This window comes from Rhinolophus ferrumequinum, chromosome 18 (assembly GCF_004115265.2).
Source record: "Rhinolophus ferrumequinum isolate MPI-CBG mRhiFer1 chromosome 18, mRhiFer1_v1.p, whole genome shotgun sequence".
Classification (NCBI taxonomy): Eukaryota; Metazoa; Chordata; class Mammalia; order Chiroptera; family Rhinolophidae; genus Rhinolophus; species Rhinolophus ferrumequinum.
In genome coordinates, this window is record NC_046301.1 from 47,194,468 (window position 1) to 47,213,919 (window position 19,452).

General features: G+C 33.9%; 1 protein-coding gene and 1 non-coding gene across 2 annotated transcripts in view; one reads left to right on the forward strand and one right to left on the reverse strand.

Annotated features, from left to right (window-relative positions):
- LOC117037930 (zinc finger protein 333) overlaps positions 1-19,452 on the reverse strand; it is a 1,118,586-nt gene that overhangs the window by 790,861 nt on the left and 308,273 nt on the right. The window lies entirely within an intron of this gene.
- LOC117038584 (U6 spliceosomal RNA) lies at positions 5,271-5,377 on the forward strand. Its single transcript, XR_004425678.1, has one exon. It is a non-coding gene; the product is annotated as a U6 spliceosomal RNA (small nuclear RNA).

Sequence of the window (19,452 nt, forward strand, 5' to 3'; positions counted from 1 at the left end):
AAATTGATTTCAAGCCTGCTGTATTTTGTTCTAAACATTTAAAATGCTTATTTTAGCAAGCAGTGTCTTAAGATTACTACAATTTTTATTATGCTTAATTATTTATCTGAGAGATGGTTAATGTTAATTTAATATTTTATTAATAGTTTGGAATAAAAAATGATACATTAGATTCTAGGAATAGTGTGGATAGAAATTAATCATCTGGGAGTAAGCAACACACCTTTTGATTCATAATTTTCAACTTACTGACACTGACTCAGCTGTCTCACCTTATTCTATTGAGCATTTTATTAATTCTTAGTCTATACTCACATTTGGTAAATGTAGGCGAGAGGGTTGTAAACCAGAATCACTTAAGTATATATACTTAAAACTTAGATTGAAGTGTAGAAATTTTAAAGTAAATTTACATAGAAAACACTGACAAAACAATATTTGTTAGTCTTACATGGATAAATATCCAGTTCCCCTTTACCACTATGTTCTTAAAGACAGAAACACATTTTATAAGATTTTGCACCTCTATGTTCACTGCGGCGTTATTCATGGTAGCGAACACATGGAAACAACCAAAGTATTTTTTGATAAATGATTAAAGAAGATCTGGTGTATATATATACAATGGAATATTACTGGGCCATAAGAAAAAATGAAATACTGCCATTTGTAACAACATGGATGGATCTTGAGATTATTATGCTAAGCAAAATAAATCAAACAGAAAAAGTCCAGAATCGTATGATTTCACTCATATGTGGAATAGAAAACTGTAAGCAACAAACAAACAAGACAAACAATGAACAAAAACTCATAGAAACAAACAACAGTTTAGTGGTTACTAGAGCTTTAAGAAGGGGGGGGATGTGGAAGAGGGTAAATGGGGTCAAATATATGGTGATGAAAGGAGAACTGACTCTGGGTGGTGAACCCACAATGCAATATATAGATGATGTATAGAAATGTACACTTGAAACCTATATAATTTTATTAACCAATGTCACCCCAATAAATGTAATAAATATTATTTTAAGAAAATATTTGCCCAATTTTTCAGACAGATGTACAAAATATGGCTGGCTATTATATAGAGGCTGTTTATATGCCTGCTTAAAATAAGTAAATAATAATGTTTAGGTTGAGTGATCTGCCAAACATGCAATCACTAGCCATGATTAGTTGAATTTAATGTATTTGTTGAGTGGTTTTGCTTAAGAGCAGTAGAGTAATCGGCAAACTTTAACTTCTACCAATGTGATATTTCATCCTGTCAGTTAAAAAAATGATAAGAACTATACCTTGCTTTATGAAGGCAACAATCAACAGGCACTATTTGAGATATTTAAGGAAGCTATAATCTATTAATAAGAGACAATTTGTGTTAAATAGAATAAATATTTCTGTAGTATAGGATTTGAATGTTGCATATAGGTTATTTGCCTAATAATAGAGATTAAACTAATTATCATAAAAAATAAAAATTTAGATCAAATACAATATAGTTGTTATACATGAAAACAATTATACTTAAATCCTCAGGATGCATATCAATTATGAATAACTATACAGTTACTAAATCGTGTCATAAAATTTTAGCCAAAAAAGTTTTATAATATTATTTATTTCATATAATGCTGCTTAAATTACTGAAAATAGTTCAATGAGGATATTTTACACTGAATAAATAAAAGTATTTCATTAGCAAGTGAAATATAAGAAAAATAATTAAAACTTATAAACAAAGAGAAATAACACATTTTAAAATGAATCTTGAAGATTAATATGTTCTATGTGCTATGTTTACTGTTAAGCATAAAATATCGAGACAAACTAGTAAGGAAAATTTATGAAAAAATATTAAAGTAATCAAAAGCCTTAGACTTAAGCAACAGCTTATATCGTGCACATATATCGTGATGTTTTGTTTGATTATTTACTTATTTTTACTTCAAATCAGGCCCTATTACTGACACACCATTTTATACACTTACTCTAAGCATGAGACAAGGTTCTCCGAGCCATACAATATATATCCCAGAATAAGGTTAGGTGACCTCACAAAAATGCTTCCTCACTTTTAGTTCACAGACAACCTGCCTTATTATCTATCTTTGTGTTTAATTAATAGTTCCAGTTACCTTGTTTCATTATAATTTTAACATTTAATCAATCTTAATTAAACTAGAGCTGAGGACTCTCAACATTTTCCACCTCATCTGTTACAGAAGTTAGTATTATTTTCCTGCAAATGTTCATTTCATTTGCTCCAACCTTAACATTTTCATAAAATACTTTGGCAAAGATGTATGACTGGATAGTAATTCAACTTTAACCATGCTTCAAGTCCATTCCCAAATATGAAAGAGAATATCTTACAAGTCATAGATTTGGCTTCTAAACTACATTTACAGTTATATCTGCCTGAGATATACACATGAATGAGATAACTAATATTGTCATACAAGTGAAGCTAAAATAAGGTAATTGTAGATATTAGAGGAAGAGTTTGTTATGAAATGTAAAGGAGGGATTTTATTATTTGAATTGTTTATCATTTTAATCATTATAGAAATATTTTTTTGAGCATCTCTTTGGGCCAGATAATATAATAGGCACTTGAGACACAGTAGTGACAGAGAAAAACATAGTACTCATTTTAGGAAACTTATTTCACAGTAGGAAAGAAAATTAATTTTAAAATATGCATCAATATAATATGATATATTTTGTACATTTATAAGGACTATTAAAAAGTTGATATAAACATAAAGACAAGTAGACAATCCATTTTAATTAGATTGTCCAAAGAAGACTCCCAAATGCAGAAAATATTTAAATCTTAACGAAGAGGATAAAAGAGTCATATAAATATCTGGAGGAAGATTTTTTTTTCCATGTAGAATGAATAGCAAAAACAAAAGATACCTAAGGAAAGCTAGTGTGACTGAATAGGATTAACCTCAGACAGGTGGATGGGCCAGCATGTAGGGCCTTGTAACTCACTATAATGTGTCAATATTTGGCAGTGATTTTTATGGGAAGCCACTGAAGGGTTTTAGACAAGGAAATTTAGTTAATGTTTTACAAGAACTACTGTGCTGGTTGAGCGGAGATTGTCTTTAAGAAGGCAAGAATGCATGCAGGGAAAACAGGAAACTTGCCACAATGTTTTAGACAAAAAATAGCCGTTGTTCAGAAAACATCAACAGTACATTAAAAGGGTCATATATTGTGACCAAGTAGGGTTTATTCCTAGAATGCAATGATGGTCAATATACAAAAATCAATGTAATATACCACATTAACAATATAAAGGACAAAACCATATGATCATCCCAATTGATGAAGAAAAACATTTGACAAAATTCAATGCCCTTTCATAATAAAAAAAAGTCTCAAAAAAAACTAGAAATAGAAGGAAACTACATCAGTATTAAAAAGACCATATATGAAAAGTTCACAGGTAATATTGTGTTCAATTGTTAAAGACTGAAAACTTTTTCTCTAAGATCAAAAACAAGGCAAGAATGCCTACTCTTGCCATTTCTATTAAACTTAGTGCTATAAGTCCTGGGAAAAGCAATTAGTCAAGAAAAACAGCAACAACAAAACATCCAAATTGGAAAGAAAAAAGTAAAATGATCTCTGTAGACAGCTAACATATCTTATATGTAGTAAACCCTAGACTGCACATAAAAAAATATTAGAATAAACAAATTCAACAAAGGTGAAGGACAAAATCAACATGAAAGTATAAGTTGTGTTCCTAAATACTAACAATTAATAACATGAAAAGAAGTTATAAAAGCAATGCCATTTACAATAGCACCAAAAACGATAAAATACTTAGAATAAACCTAACCAAGGAGGCAAAAGGCTTGTGAAGTGAAAACTAAAAAACATTGATGAAATAAATTAAAGAAAATACAAATAAATAAAATATGTTCTATGTTCAAGAATTGGAAGGCTTAATTTTGTTAAAATGCCCATACTACTCAGAAAGATCTACAGATTCAATGCAATCTCAATAGAATATTTTGCAGAAATAGCCTAAAATTTATACAGAATCTCAAGAGACTCTGAATAGCTAAAATGATCTTGAAAAATAACAACATTGGAGGCTTCATACTTCCTATTTTCAAAACATATTACAATGCTACAGTAATCAAAGTAGTGTAGTCCAGCATAAAGACAGATATAGAGATCAATGGAATGGAATAGACAGCTCAGAAACAGACCCTCACACATGTGGTCGAATGATCTTCAAAAAGGTTCTAATACATGGGAACACGACAGTCTCTTCAACAGTGTTAGGAAAACAATAAAACTGGATCACCACATGCAAAAGAATAAGTTGGATCCTTATTGTACGTCATATTTAAAATTAACTCAAAATGGATTAAAGACTTCAATGTGAAATTCTAAAACCACCTAGAAGAACATGTAGGGGAAAAGATTCACAACAATAGAGTTGACAGTGATTTCTTGGATATGACACCAAAAGCACAGGAAACAAATACAAATGTAGAAATGTGGGAGTTGATTATTTCCTGTGCATCAAAGGAAATAATCAACTGAGTGTAAAGCCAACCTATGGAGTGGGAGAGAATTTATGAAAATCATATATTCGGTAAGGGGTTGATATCCAGAAAGTATAAATAACTCCTACAACTCAACAACAATATAAACAAAACTTGATTAAAAAATAGGCAAGGACTTGAAAAGATATTTCTGCAAAGAAGATATAAGGTGTGATCAAAAGATATGGTGAATGTTTAAATTAAAAAATAAAAAGTATTACAGTAATATTAATAATTTGAGTGTCTTTAGTTGCACTGCCATGGCTGCCTCGACGTCCTGAATCATTTTGATTTTGGGGAAGAGCGAGAAGTTGCACGGTGCTAGATTCGGTGAATATGGTGGATGGGGACACACCACAATGTTTTTCTTTGACAGGAATTGCTGTACCAGAAGCAATGTGTGACACAAAGCATTGTCATGATGGAGGATGAAGTAAGGACATTCACAAAAGAGGACTTCCAGAACTGATTCAGAAAGTGGCAAGGACGATGGGATAATTGTACCCAAACTGAGGGGGAGTAACTTGAGGGAGATTAATGGCAATGTGTCTTTTATTATAACACACTTTTTAAAATTTAAATATTCACCATATTTTGTGATCACACCTTGTCTACAAATAGCCAACAAGCATATGAAAATATGCTCAACATCAATAACCATTAGAGAAATGTAAATTAAAACTACAATGAGTGCTCTCTTCGGCAGCACATATACTAAAATTGGAACGATACAGAGAAGATCAGCATGGCCCCTGTGCAAGGATGACATGCAAATTCGTGAAGCGTTCCATATTTTTAAGCAGCAAGAGAAAGACAGAGGGTTACATACAAGGGAACTTCCATAAGACTATCAAATGACTTTTCTACAGAAACATTGAAGGCCAGAAGGGAGTTGCAAGAGATACTCAAAGTGATGGAAAACAAAGGCCTACAACCTAGATTGCTTTATCCAGCAAGGCTATCATTTAAAGTTGATGGAGAGATAAAGAGCTTCCCAGAAAAAACAAGCTAAAGGAATTTATTACCACCAAGCCAGCATTGCAAGAAATACTAAAAGCACTTCTGTAAATAGAAGAAAGATGAAAACAACAAGCTAACTACAAATTTAAAAATGGCAATAACTATGTACCTATCAATAATCACTTTAAATGTAAATGGATTAATTGCAACAATCAAGAGACATAGGATGGCTGACTGGATAAGAAAGCAAGACCCTTGTATACGCTGTATACAAGAGACTCACCTCAGATCAAAAGACACACACAGGCTATAAGTGAAGGGTTGGAGTAAGATATTTCATGCAAATGGAAATGAGAAAAAAGCTGGAGTTGCAATACTTATATCTGACAAAATAGACTTTAAATTGAAGAACATATTAAAAGACAAAGATGGGCACTATATAATAATAAAGGGATCGATTTGACAAGAGGACATAACCCTAGTAAACATCTATGCACCCAACATGGGAGCACCTAAATATATAAAACACATATTGACTGACATAAAGACAGAGATCAACAGTAACACTATCATAGTAGGGGACTTGAACACACCTCTGACAACAAGGGACAGGTCTTCCAGACAGAAAAATAATATGGAAACAACAGCCTTAAATGATACATTGGACCACTTGGATTTAATCAATATTTTCAGAGCATTTCACCCCAAACCTGCAGAATACACGTTCTTCTCAAGCGCACATGGAACATTTTCCAACATAGACCACATGTTAGGCCACAAAACAAGTCTTGATAAATTTAAGAAAATTGAAATCATACCAATTGTCTTCTCTGACCACATGCTATGAAATTAGAAATGAACTACAGGAAAAAACTGGAAGACACACCAATTCATGGAGGCTGAATAACATGTTACTAAATAATGAATGGGTCAAGCAGGAGATCAAGGAAGAAATCAAAAGATATCTTGAGATATCTTGAAAACACGAAGACTCAAAATCTATGAGATGCCGCGAAAGCAGTCCTAAGAGGGAAATTCATAGCATTGCAGGCCTACCTAAAGAAACAAGAAACATCACTAATCAACTGTTTATCTTCACAATTAAGGGATATGGAAAAAGAACAGCAAAATAAGCCCAAAGGGAGCACAAGGAAGGAGATAATAAAAATCAGAGCGGAAATAAATGAAATAGAAACCAGAAAAACAATAAAAAAGATCAATGAATCCAAGAGTTGGTTCTTAGAGAAGATAAACAAAATTGACAAACCTTTAGCCAGACTCATTTAAAAAAAGAGAGGACCCAAATTAATAAAATCAGAAATGAAAGAGGAGAAGTGACAACAGACACTGCAGAAATACAAAAAATTTTAAGAAATTACTATGAGCAACTATATGCCAACAAATTTGACAATCTGGAAGAAATGGACAATTTTCTAGAGGCGTACAACCTTCCAAGGCTAACTCAAGAAGAAACAGAAAACCTGAATAGACTGATTACCACCACGGAAATTGAATCAGTAATCAACAATCTCCCAACAAACAAAAGCCCTGGACCAGATGGCTTTACAGGTGAATTTTACAAAACGTTCAAAAAAGAATTATCACCTATTCTCCTCAAGCTCTTCCAAAAAATCCAGAAGGAGGGAAGACTCCCAAACACTTTTTATGAAGCCACTATCACCCTGATCCCAAAATCAGACAAAGACACCACAAAAAAAGAAAACTACAGGCTGATATCTCTAATGAATATAGATGCAAAAATCCTCAACAAAATATTAGCGAACAGAATTCAGCAATACATTAAAAAGATCATACACCATGATCAAGTGGGATTCATCCCTGGTATGCCAGGGTGGTTCAACATCTGCAAATCAATTAATGTCATACACCACATTAACAAAATGAAAAATAAAAGTCACATGATCATATCAATAGATGCAGAAAAAGCATTTGATAAAATCCAACAGCCATTTATTATAAAAACCCTTAAGAAAGTGGGAATAGAGGGATCATATCTCAACATAATAAAGGCCATATGTGATAAACCCATAGATAACATCATACTCAATGGGGAAAAGCTAAAACCATTCCCCTTAAGATCAGGAACAAGGCAAGGTTGCCCACTTTCTCCACTTCTATTCAACGTAGTGCTGGAAGCTCTAGCCACAACAATCAGACAAGAAAAAGAAATAAAAGGCATCCAATGGGTAAGGAGGAAGTAAAATTGTCATTATATGTAGATGACATGATACTATATATAGAGAACCCTAAAGACTCCACCAAGAAACTATTAGAGCTGATAGATGAATTTAGTAAAGTAGCAGGATACAAAATTAATATTCAGAAATCAGTTGCATTTGTATATACCAACAATAAAACAGCAGAAGGAGAAATTTAAAAAACAATCCCATTTACAATTGCTCCAAAGACTATAAAATACCTGGGAATAAATTTAACCAAAGAAGTAAAAGATCTGTACTCAGAAAATTATAAGACACTGAAGAAAGAAATGAAAGAAGATACAAATAGATGGAAACACATACCACGTTCATGGATAGGAAGAATTAATATAGTTAAAATGTCCATACTCCCTAAGGCAACATCCATGTTCAATGCAATTCCTATCAAACTACCAACGACGTTTTTCACAGAAATAGAACATATAATCCTAAAATTTATATGGGACCATAAAAGACCCCAGATAGCCTCAGCAATCTTGAGAAATAAGAACAAAGTGGGAGGTATAACAATACCTGACATCAAATTATACTACAAGGCTACAGTAATCAAAACAGCATAGTACTGCCATAAAAACAGACACATAGATCAATGGAACAGAATAGAGAGTCCAGAAATAAATCCATGCCTATATGGCCATTTAATCTATGACAATGGAAGCAAGAATGTACGATGGGGTAAAGACAGTTTATTCAATAAATGGTGCTGGGAAATCTGGAAAGACACGTGCAAAAAATTGAAGCTGGACCACCTCCCCACACCATATACAAAAATAAACTCAAAATGGCTTAAAGACTTAAATGTAAGATCTGAAACCATAAAATTCCTAGAAGAAAATATAGGAAGAAACTTCACAGATATTACCCAGAGTAAGATTTTTACTGATATATCCCCTCGCGCAGGGGAAATAAGAGAAAAAATAAGCATGTGGGATTACATCAAACTAAAAAGTTTTTTCACAGCAAAGGAAACCATCAACAAAACAAAAAGGGATCCTACTGAATGGGAAAAGATATTTGTCAATGATATATCTGATAAGGGATTAATATCACAAATCTATAAAAAACTCAATCAACTCAACTCCAAGTAAACAAACAACCCAATTAAAAAATGGGCAGAGGACATGAAGAGACATTTTTCTAAAAAGGACATACAGATGGCAATCAGACATTTGAAGAAATGCTCAACCTCACTAACCATCAGAGAAATGCAAATAAAAACCACAATGAGATACCACCTCACCCCAGTCAAAATGGCTGTCATCAATAAATCAACAAACAACAAGTGCTGGCGAGGATGTGGAGCAAAGGGAACGCTTGTGCACTGTTGGTGGGATTGTAGATTGGTGAAGCCACTATGGAAAATAGTATGGAGGTTCCTCAAAAATCTAAAAATGGAACTACCCTATGATGCACTCCTAGGTATCTATCCGGAGAAATCCAAAACTCCAATTCAAAAATCTTTATGCACTCCTATGTTTATTGCAGCACTATACACAATAGCTAAGACAAGGAAACAATCAAAATGCCCATCGGTAGATGACTGGATTAAGAAACTGTGGTACATTTATACAATGGAGTACTACGCAGCCATAAAGAAGAAAGAAATCTTACCATTTGCAACAACATGGATGGACCCAGAGAACATTATGTTAAGAGAAATAAGTCAGACAGAGAAAGATAAGTACCATATGATTTCACTTATATGCGGAATCTAAAGAAAAGAATAAAATGAATGAACTAACCAGAAACAGTTTTGGAGACAAAGAGGAAAAACTGAGGGTTGCTAGATGGGTGAGGGGTGTGGGGGTAAGGGGGAAGGTGAGGGGATTAGAAAACAATCAGTAACCACAAGATGGCCACGGGGTTTTGAAAATTAATCTGGGGAACGTAATCAATAATGTTGTAAAGATTTTGTAGGGTATCCGATACACATGTGTCCCATTTCGAAGACCATCTCAGGGAAGATGTAGATGCCTGATCACTGCACAGTACACCTGAAGCTGAACAATAATGAATGCCAACTATAATATTATATATATATGTATATATAGGTATGTATACATTTACAAGAGGCGGAGTACAGCATTGGGAGTGGAGACAGTGGAAATGGGATGGCTCGGTGTGATGTCAAAGAGATAGTGGATGGGGGAGGGGGTTCCACAGTGTGAGGGATATAAATGATAAACGTCTAAAGGAAAAAAAAAAAAAACCTCATACACAAGACAGACAATAGTTTAGTGGTTACCAGAGGGTAAGGGGGGTGGGGGGTGGGAGATGAGGGTAAGGGGGATCAAATATATGGTGATGGAAGGAGAACTGACTCTGGGTGGTGAACACACAATGTAATTTATAGATGATGTGATACAGAATTGTACACCTGAAATCTATGTAATTTTACTAACAATTGTCACCCCAATAAATTTTAAAAAATAAAAATAAATAAAAAAATAAAAAGTAATTAAACTGTCTTGGAGCTGAAAGGTCACCTGGATTGACTGACTTGCTTGGAATTTCAAATAGTCATACATCCTTAGAGAGGGAATGCATGGTATATACTCTGGTCTCTGTCTCACTCTGGTTACCAAATCTCCATTTCCACACAATAAAGCATTTCCCAAGAACTTATATAAGAGTTGCAATATGTCATTATTGATCTACTAAATGTATAGAAATAAAGTCTCATTCAGATTGCTTTTCTTTTGTTTTGGCCTTTAATCCATTTTTGGATCTGTGACCTGTGTTGCTGCCTCCACTACATAGCTGATCACACTTTGGATATACCATGATGCGCAACCATAAAAAAAAAATTCTTTACAAGTAATTTTGGTATCTGATTTTGTAGGCTTCTCTACAAAGCCTAGAATTTGACAAGAAACAATACAGTATTGTGAAGAAAACTGGGCTAGCCAGGCCACCTCACCTGGCTTTCTCAGTAAAAAATTCCACTTAGAATTTTGTAAATAATTTTGATTTGTTAGTAACTTTGTAAATTACAGTGAATAATACTTTCTCAGAAAATGTTTTCTAAGAATTATATATAGAATATATAGAATATTATTATATAGTAATATTACAAGTTTTTACTATTCTATGTTCAGAAAAACAAATATGGTTTGTCTACTTGCTATTACTACTTTTACATTACTACTACTTTATTTACCAGAAAAAGTAGTTTTACTAAAAAACTATTTTTAATATACTACTATATTTACTAAATTGATATGAACATCCAATATTAATATTAGACTTTTTTTGCTATTATTAGGTAAAGAAAAATGAATTCATTAAGAATATTATGTTGGTGATGAAGTTTTCCTATATTGATATATTGTTCAAAACCATTCAATAATGAGTAGCTCAAAAACTTCCATCTTAAAAATAACAGGAGGTATCATGCTACCTGATATCAAACTATATATATACTAGAAGGTTATAAAATACAATGATCAAAACGGTATGGAATTGGCATAATAACAGACACATAGATCAATGGAACAGAATAGAGAGCCCAGAAATAATCCATGCCCATTCGATCATTTAGTCAATAACAACAACAACAAAAGAGGAGGCAAAGATATACAATAAGGTAAAGCCAGTCTATGAGTATTCATTCAATAAATACTGTTGGGAAAACTGAACAGATAACTACAAAACAATGAAACTGGACCACCTTTTTACAACATATATAAGAATAAAGTCCATTTAAGAAAATTGAAATCATACCAATTGTCTTCTCTGATCACAATGCTATGAAATTAGAAATGAACTACAGGAAAAAAACGGGAAGACACACCAATTCATGGAGGCTGAATAACTTATTACTAAATAATGAATGGGTCAAGCAGGAGATCAAGGAAGAAATCAAAAGATATTTCGAGATAAATGAAAATGAAAACACGACGACCCAAAATCTATGGGATGCCGCGAAAGCAGTCCTAAGAGGGAAATTCATAGCTTTGCAGGCCTACCTAAAGAAACAAGAAACATCACTAATCAACAGTTTATCTTCACATTTAAGGGATCTGGAAAAAGAACAGCAAAATAAGCCCAAAGGGAACAGAAGGAAGGAGATAATAAAGATCAGAGCAGAAATAAATGAAATAGAAACCAGAAAAACAATACAAAAGATCAATGAATCCAAGAGTTGGTTCTTAGAGAAGATAAACAAAATCGACAAACCATTAGCCAGACTCATTAAAAAAAAGAGAGAGAGGACCCAAATTAATAAAATCAGAAACGAAAGAGGAGAAGTGACAACGGACACTGCAGAAATACAAAGAGTTTTAAGAAGTTACTATGAGCAACTATATGCCAACAAATTTGACAATTTGGAAGAAATGGACAATTTTCTAGAGGCGTACAACCTTCCAAGGCTAACTCAAGAAGAAACAGAAAACCTGAATAGACTGATTACCACCACGGAAATTGAATCAGTAATCAACAGTCTCCCAACAAACAAAAGCCCTGGACCAGATGGCTTTACAGGTGAATTTTACAAAGCGTTCAAAAAAGAATTATCACCAATTCTCCTCAAGCTCTTCCAAAAAATCCAGAAGGAGGGAAGACTCCCAAACACTTTTTACGAAGCCACTATCACCCTGATCCCAAAATTAGACAAAGACACCACAAAAAAAGAAAACTACAGGCCGATATCTTTAATGAACATAGATGCAAAAATCCTCAACAAAATATTAGCAAACAGAATTCAGCAATACATTAAAAAGATCATTCACCACGATCAAGTGGGATTCATCCCTGGTATGCAGGGGTGGTTCAACATCCGCAAATCTATTAATGTGATACACCACATTAACAAAATGAAAAATAAAAATCACATGATCATATCAATAGATGCAGAAAAAGCATTTGATAAAATCCAACAGCCATTTATGATAAAAACCCTTAAGAAAGTGGGAATAGAGGGATCTTATCTCAGCATAATAAAGGCCATATATGACAAACCCACAGCTAACATCATACTCAATGGGGAAAAGCTAAAACCATTCCCCCTAAGATCAGGAACAAGGCAAGGATGCCCATTATCTCCGCTTCTATTCAACATAGTTCTGGAAGTTCTTGCCACAGCAATCAGACAAGAAAAAGAAATAAAAGGCATCCAGATTGGTAAGGAGGAAGTAAAGTTATCATTGTATGCAGATGATATGATACTATATATAGAGAACCCTAAAGACTCCACCAAGAAGCTATTAGAGCTGATAGATGAATTTAGTAAAGTGGCAGGATACAAAATTAATATTCAGAAATCAGTTGCATTTGTATATACCAATAATAAAACATCAGAAGGAGAAATTAAAAAAACAATCCCATTTACAATCGCTCCAAAGACTATAAAATACCTGCGAATAAATTTAACCAAAGAAGTAAAAGATCTATACTCAGAAAATTATAAGACACTGATGAAAGGAATGAAGGAAGATATAAATAGATGGAAACACATATCATGTTCATGGATAGGAAGAATTAATATAGTTAAAATGTCCATACTGCCTAAGGCAATATACATATTCAATGCAATTCCTATCAAACTGCCAACGTCGTTTTTCACAGAAATAGAACATATAATCCTAAAATTTATATGGGACCATAAAAGACCCCGAATAGCAAAGGCAATCTTGAGAAATAAGAACAAAGTGGGAGGTATAACAATACCTGACTTCAAATTATACTACAAGGCTACAGTAATCAAAAACAGCATGGTACTGGCATAAAAACAGACACATAGATCAATGGAACAGAATAGAGAGTCCAGAAATAAATCCACGCCTATATGGCCATTTAATCTACGACAATGGAAGCAAGAATGTACGATGGAGTAATGACAGTCTATTCAATAAATGGTGCTGGGAAACCTGGACAGACACATGCAAAAAAATGAAGTTGGACCACCTCCTTACACCATATACAAAAATAATTCAAAATGGCTTAAAGACTTAAATGTAAGGTCTGAAACCATAAAATACCTAGAAGAAAATATAGGAAGAAACTTCTCAGACATTACCCGGAGTAAGATTTTTACTGATATACACCCTCGCGCGAGGGAACTAAGAGAAAGAATAAAACATGTGGGATTATATCAAACTAAAAAGTTTTTTCACAGCAAAGGAAACCATCAATAAAACAAGAAGGGATCCTACTGAATGGGAAAAGATATTTGCCAGTGATATATCTGATAAGGGATTAATATCACAAATCTATGGAAAACTTACTCAACCCAACTCCAAAAAAACAAACGATCCAATTAAAAAATGGGCAGAGGACTTGAAGAGACATTTTTCTGAAAAGGACATACAGATGGCAAACAGACATATGAAGAAATGCTCAACCTCGCTAACCATCAGAGAAATGCAAATAAAAACCACAATGAGATACCACCTCACCCCAGTCAGAATGGCTATCATCAATAAATCAACAAACAACAAGTGCTGGCGCGGATGTGGAGAAAAGGGAACGCTTGTGCACTGTTGGTGGGATTGCAGACTGGTGCAGCCACTATGGAAAACAGTATGGAGGTATCTCAAAATTCTGAAAATGGAACTACCTTATGATCCAGTAATTCCACTCCTAGGTATCTATCCGGAGAAATCCAGAACTTCAATTCAAAAATCTCTATGCACTCCTATGTTTATTGCAGCACTATACACAATAGCTAAGACATGGAAACAACCAAAATGCCCATCGGTAGATGACTGGATTAAGAAACTGTGGTACATTTATACAATGGAGTATTATGCAGCCATAAGGAAGAAAGAAATCTTACCATTTGCAACAACATGGATGGATCTAGAGAACATTATGTTAAGTGAAATAAGTCAGACAGAGAAAGATAAGTTCCATATGATCTCACTTATTTGCGGATTCTAAAGAAAAGAATAAGTGAATGAACTAATCAGAAACTGTTTGGGAGACAATGAGGAAAAACTGAGGGTTGCTAGATGGGCGGGGGGAGTGGGGGGTGGGGGGGAGGGTGAGGGGATTGGAGGGCAGTCGGTGACCACAGGATGGCCAAGGGGTTTGAAAATAAATCTGGGGAACGTAATTTGGTGGTTACCAGAGCGTAAGGGGGTTGGGGGGTGGGGGATGAGGGTGAGGGGGATCAGGTGTACGGTGATGGAAGGGGAGCTGACTCTGGGTGGTGAACACACAGTGTGATTTATGGATGATGTGATACAGAATTGCACAACTGAAATCTATGTAATTCTACTAACAATTGTCACCCCAATAAATTAAAAAAAAAATAAATAAATAAATAAAAAAAAAAAAAAAAAAAAAAAAAAAAAAAAAAAAAACAAAAAAAAAAAAACAAAAAAAAACAAAACAAAACAAAAAAAAAAGAATAAAGTCCAAATGGATTAAAGACTTAAAAGTAAGACCACAAACCATAAAACTCCTAGGAGAAAACATAGTCAGTAAACTCTCTGACATTGCTTTTAATAACATATTTTTTTTCTAATATATCTCCTCAGGCAAGAGAAACAAAAGAAAGAATAAACAAACGAGACTGCATCAAACCAAAAAGTTTTGGCATAGCAAATGAAACCATCAACAAAAAGAAAAGACAGCTTACTTACTGAGAGAAGATATTCACCAATCATACATAAGATAAAGGGTTACTATCCAAATTTACAAAGAACTCATACAACTCAACGCAAAAAACAAACAATTCAATTACAAAATGGGCAGAAGACCTGTATAAGACATTTATTCAAAGAGTCTATAAAGATGACCAATATACAATGAAAAGATGCTCAATGCAACTAATCATCAGAGAAGTATAAATTAAAACCAAAATCAGATATCGCCTCAAACTTGTGAGAATGGCTATCATCAATAAGTCAATAAACAACAAGTATTGGTAATGATGTGGGGGGAAAAGGGAACCCTAGTGCACTGTTGGTGGGATTGGAATAGGTGCAGTCACTATGAAAAACAGCATGGAGGTTCCTCAAAAAATTAAAAATAGAACTACCACATGTCCCAGCAATTCCACTTCTGGGTATTTATCCAAAGAAATCCAAAACACTAATTCAAAAAAAGTATATGCACCCCTATGCTCACTGCAACGCAATTTACAATAGCCAGGATATGGAAGCAACCTAAGTGCCAATAAGTAGACTTTTATGTAAAGAAGATGTGATACATACATACAATGGAATATTACTTGTCCATAAAAGAATGAAATCTTACAATTTGCAACAGGGATGGACCTAGAGGGTATAATGCTCAGTGAAATAAGTCTGAGAATGACAAATACCATATGATACCACTTACCTGTGGAATCTAAAGAACAAAAGAAATGAAAAAACAAAACAGAAACAGATTCATAGATACAGAGAACAAACTGAGGGTTGCCAGATGGGAGTGGGTGGGGAGGGCTGGGATTAAGAAGCACAAATTGGTAGTTACAAAATAGTCACAGGGATGTAAAGTACAGCATAGGGAATATAGTCAATAATGCTGTATCCACGATGTAAAATGCTAGGTGGGTACTAGGTTAATTGGGGAGATCCCTTTGTAAATTATATAAATGTCACCACTATGCTGCACACCTGAAGCTAATTTAGAATAATATTGACTATCAACGATAATTGAAAAAAAATTTGAAAAGAACTAAAACAATGTAAAATCTATTGCTGAGGTTATCTTTAAAATTAACATGAACTGATTTCACCTATGAAGTAATGAAAATGTCACATTTAACTTTTTATTTATTTCATCCTCACTGTTTATACATTAAATGGCATCCATCATACACAATATATATACATTACTGAATCACAGTTCAGAATATTGGGCATTCGTGAAACATTAATTACCCGAAAAGGAATTAAGTTCTTTAATTGGGCTAACATAAGTTGAGGACAAGTAGCAGATTTTTTTGTTGTTTGAATGTCCATTCTATTACTGACTTTCTTATGTCTACTATATGATTATTTTGTTCATTTGGAGATTTCCTGGTAGATTAATGAAATATTTACAAATCATTGTGATGTACTTATCAATGTGATTATTTAAATTTTGAACTGTGAATATTATGACTTTTACCTTCATTTTGCTGATGTTACAGTAATCCTGTTCTGACTTAATGTTTACTTAGAAAGGAATTGTATCAGTATAGATTTGCATTGGGTTGTCATGGAATCACACCCACAAACTTGATGCTTGGGAGTTGTACTTTGTAGGAAGGTCATAACTTGCATTCAAACAATAGTTTTATGTTAATTGAAAACTTCCTGAGGGATGGTGTGAACATTTTAATATCTAATATTCGGAAAACAACTCTTCACATTTTCTATATGGGAAAAGCAAATACATTCAGAAGAATAGATAAATCATTTATTAAACAAGCATTTAACATATGCATATATGCATTCTCTCTTCTAAGCATTGTGTTAAGCTAAGATGATATTTTTCCCTCTGGCAGATAAAAGAAAAAACAAATATATATATATATATATATACACACACACACACACACACATATATATATACATTTTTAAATTGTGCATTTAAACCTAAAAAGAACTAAAAAAATGTATGATTTTTCTGTGGGTGCTGATCTATGCAATGAGGAAGCTGAAGTCAGAGAATCTGATTCACTTGTCCAAGTTTACACAGTGTGAAACTGAGATATGTGTTCACTCATGCATTATCTACTAACATTTTAATAATTGCAGAAAATCAAGAGTTCGTAGATCACATTATTGGGACTGGTAGGCTATAATTCCATGAATAAAGCATCCCATTTATGTATAGTGGTAAATTTTACCTAAATTAATTAAAACACAAATACGAACTCTACAATATCTTTAGACTCATAAAGGTAGTAAGAAAATGTAATTTTTAACTTTTCCAAGTCAGTGTCCGGAGATTTTATATATATGTTACACTATCATATATAATAGTATATAATATATACCATATATATATATACACACATATATGTGTGTGTGTATGTATGTGTGTGTGTATATATATATATATATATATATATATATATATATATATATAGCCTTACAGTTGCCAAACCGTTTGTTCCCCACGCTCTTCCCAGGATTTCACAAGGGAGTGGAGAGCTTCAGCAAACTGAGGCCCGATGTAGAGATATAGAAAAACTTCCTTGAGGGGATGTCTCAGCAAACTGAGACCTGATGGAGTAATATTGGTCCCTCCCCTTTAATGGATCCCCTGGAGTTATGTGTGTGTGTGAAGGCACAGTAAGTTCTGGAGCACAATGGGGACTTTCGGAAAGACAGCCAGCAGGCACATAATTCACAGATCTTGAGATTAACAAGCTTTTCTTCCTCATTTGTTAACCAATACAAGTTATGCTTTGGCCCAATTTGGGGTTAGTCCTTGATGCTTGAGTCCCTTGGCCCCGCTTGCACTCTATTCTTGGCTACTGTCTTTCTTAACACTGAGCCTCCCTTCTCGCTTCCCACAGCACTTGTCGTGCAGGACACTGTATATATATATAAATTATTTCCCTATTTTTTTCTATATAACCTGGATTGAGACTCACCTAAACCAAATCCCTCAAGAAACTGGCATAATTCAAGTTTGAATGCTAAAAAACATGTGTGGATATTTTAAATTTAATCACTCATCTCTCTGTACTTAATGGTCACAGTTGTTTCTATCTTCTTTTTCTCTAAGTTGCAATGTGCTAGTAACAATTTATCAGCAACACATGCTTTAAATAGTAATGTTGGGACGGTTTTTCCCCCAGCAAACCGCCACTAAGAGCTCCTTCCCCTTATCGGAGCTATCTCGCCCTATCCCGTTGTTGGAGCTGTCTCGTTCCTTCCCCTTATCAGAGCTGTCTCCTGCAGGCACTAAGGTTAGAGACCTCCCCATAAAACGAATGTTGAAGAAAGGCAGCTGCTAGGGACGGACATCCCCACACCCTGGCCAGATTTAACCATTCCCTAGCATCGCAATAGCAATAGCGGGAATCTCCCCCAAACCCGGAGGCCTAACTCTATAAAACAAAGCCCCCGACCCCGGGAAGTGCGCAGTCTTTGGAATAATTCCGCTGAGCCCGCCGGCGTAATAAAGCTGTGTTCTCCCTGATCTCTGCGTGCCGCTTGAGTCTGGGTCCTCTCCGCTTTTCCGCAACAGTAAACTATCCTTTTTTCTGTGCCTTTTCTGCTGTAGTATTATATGTTACATCACAGTTCATTCAAATTTTCTACAAGCAGTATTGTAATACTCTAAGAATGTGAGGAAAATACTAATAATATTGCTATCCTCTTGAAAACAGTAATTTATTAATATTTGTGATACATAGGCAAGTTTAATGCTATGATTTTTAAAGTTATGAAAGGCACATTAAATTATAATGGTTTAGTTGGTTTGCCCTTTACTATTTTTAACCCATGAATAGCTTTCTTTATAAAATTACCAAGGAAGGTCTTACATTAATAGAAATCAAATTAATTGGTCATAACTAAAATGTCTCATTCTGCTTGTCCTTGTTTGGATAGGAAAGAAAAGTAATTTCTTTCTTTTGGTTTCTAACATCAAATTAACTTTTTTTCAGTCCTCCATTTTATGAATTTCAATTGTACTTAATTTTTGTGTTAGGAGGCTTATGCTCTGTGAAAAGGTTTTTTGTGCATGTATATGTTAGGTGATTTATGTGCTCTGGAGTA